The sequence below is a fragment of the Adiantum capillus-veneris genome, chromosome 20, assembly GCF_014529385.1.
Source record: "Adiantum capillus-veneris isolate H3 chromosome 20, ASM1452938v2, whole genome shotgun sequence".
Lineage (NCBI taxonomy): Eukaryota > Viridiplantae > Streptophyta > Polypodiopsida > Polypodiales > Pteridaceae > Adiantum > Adiantum capillus-veneris.
The window spans coordinates 36,942,802-36,945,774 of NC_140950.1; positions in this window are offsets into that span (position 1 = coordinate 36,942,802).

The following is a 2,973-nucleotide window of genomic DNA, read 5'->3' on the forward strand; positions in this document are numbered from 1 at the left end:
TCTCCTTCTGCGGGCACAATGGCAGCAACTTTAGAACCCCTTGGAGCAAGATATTGCCAACCATTACGTCGATGCTCTGCGGTCGGTGCTTAACCATCCTAATATTGGGAGCAATAGCATCTCCACACAGAGAAACAACACAACGTAGAGCATTGGCATAGGTATTGACTCTATGCATCATAGATTGTAAACACTCTAGAACACTACGATCTAAATTTGGAACAAGATGCAATCTGTTATTCAACTCATGCTCAGTATCAAAAAAGTATAATTGGGCAAAGCGTGGGACTTCATTACAACCTTCAATTGGTGCCAAAGAACCAATATTATGATAGACTGAGCCATGCACCTGAAAAGTGTATATACCTCTCCCACCATAATTAATAATGTCATCAATATGGGCACCAAGAGATGAAAATGCCAATACATTATTATATTATCCTCGAATATTCTATAAAAACTGTCTATTTCTTGTTGAGGTTGAACTCATCAAAGCTCTCAATTCAGTTGATGGTTCATTCAATGGAAGTAGCCTAATTCTTCCATCAGAGCAACAATATTTTCCAACAAATGTTTGGATAGTTTTTCCTTCAGCCTTCCAAGCCTTTGCTCCACATTTAGAGCAAACAAAATCTAAGCTTCCCAAGTTGTGTAACACACAACTTTCAAAAAGTGTGCAACACACACTTTTTGAAAAGAACAGATGCTAAAGAATTGTGATGTAGAAGAGGAGAAGTAGGGTAATCAAAGCAGGTTGACAAACAATACTTTGCTACTTTAGAATAGTTTCGCTCTTCAAATATAACAATAGGATTTATGGTCTCCTCATTACATCGAATTATTATGTTCTTTGTCATATCAATATCCATGGATTCAGACTTTCTTCCATGTACATTAGATAAGCCATGTCCTTCAGTGCACCTTAGTAGAGTACCAATAGTATTTTGAAGTGATTGCCTTGTTCTCTCTCGTGCTATTTGGCATCTCGCCCTTTGAGATTCATCACATAGTCGACTGCGCCGTGCATGAACAGCTGATAATATACGTGGTCCAAATACCGTCTAAGAATTCACATGCAAGTAGATACATCACATAAGCTACTTTGCTTAATAATCTATATGTAATCTTATACATATATCAGCAAGTAATATGGAATACAATTAATAAAAATTGGAATATCAAAGTCTCTCTTCTACATAGAATTGAATACAGTAGACGCATTGCTAGCCGCTACAAATACTTCAAAACAAACTTCCATGAGGATACAACATATTGATAGCCGTTTTTCGGCTCTTCGTAATTGCCATAGTGAGTTAACCCACCCTACCAAAATCATCCAAACACTGTGGCTATCCCTACCATTTCATTGTATATAGGTGTGTGTGAGTTAGGGGACTTTTCCCATATCTTCTTAAAAACCCTTAATTAGCTAGTCACTGGGCTAGTTGAGTCAAAAAAATAAAAAAATATAAGTATATTATGGCTCATTTGTGTGTAAATATTTCATTGTATATAGGGCCAAAATAAAAGGATTTTTAATAATTATTTTGGTATTTATTTAAATATTTCTACCTATGGTGTGTTATTTATGCTATGTACATTGACTCACCATTACCATATTTTTTCTTGCCATTTTGCATACTCTTTATTCCATATAAAAATAATTTCATGCAAGCTTCTCTTATTTTTGGTGTAACTCCATCCCAACAAAAATCCAAAAAAACTAGTTTTATTTATGTGTATATTTTTTCACTATTGTGATTTTTCCTTCCTACATCTATTCTCTTTTACTCTCATAAATTAGAACACCAAAAATATTCATCTTTTTATGGTGGAATTATAATGAGAGAGATTTATTTTGACCCCTTTATATTTTTTCCACCTATATTATTTATATTTGACATGTACATATTTTTTTAGACCCCTCAATATTTGATTTTCTTAGTTGTACTATTCACTTATATCATGATCTCAACAATATCTTCAATTATAGACCTACCAAATAAGGTCAAGGGTATGTGGCATGCATGCATGCACCATGGGGAGCTCACTCTTGGAGGTATTCAAAAGAATCATCCAAAGAAGGACCTCACAAGGACCTTGTGCAGTGGAAAAAACAGTTGGTTTTGCTGAATTTTTAAAGATCACATGCTCCCCGAATTTGAAAATGTGATACAAACAAAAGTTTTAGCGCGTGAGCTGAAATTTTACCTCAAATTTTTTCATATTTTTTTGAGCTATGAGCTGTGAGCTATGATTTTATTGGTGGACCCCAGTTTGCCCATGCTATGCAGCCACACTCCCTCTTCCACTTTATCATTTTTCTCTATCACACACACTCCTCCCTCTCCTTCCCACTCCCAAACCTGCAACTCCCATGTCCTAATTCACCCTTTTCACCATTTCCACATCTCTCACACCTCCATAGCATTCATCCTCCATTTCTACACCCTATGTGTCCCCCTTTCTCTCTACATATATGTCCATATTACCATACTCTCTTCAGCTTTGTAAAGAACTTCAAAAAATCAGCAAACATCCATGGATAACCTCTGCAAATGAAGGCTTTTATCATGAATTTTCCAAGGTTTGAAGATAACATAGCTTCATCGACACGCGCTACTCCGCCATGCTGACTGCTTCTTCTTCCGGTGCTGTAAAGAGGTGAATGTCAACTTCTCCAAAGCTTCAACCTCTCTTTACAAGCTCATCCCTTCTCTAAATTTTCTCATCATATATCTCACCATTTGCTGAATGATTTTGTAAATATATTTTAGTGATAATTACTAACTACTAACCACTAACCTTATTGTAAAATGCACCCTCTACTAGAGTAGACACTCCCAAATTATTCACTCAATCCTCTCTCCTTTCATCCTCAATAATTCTCTTCCCTTGAGCCCACATCCATGTGACTCAAAGGACAAGAGAGACCCACCCTCATTAAAAAAATTAAAAATATGCATAATCTTT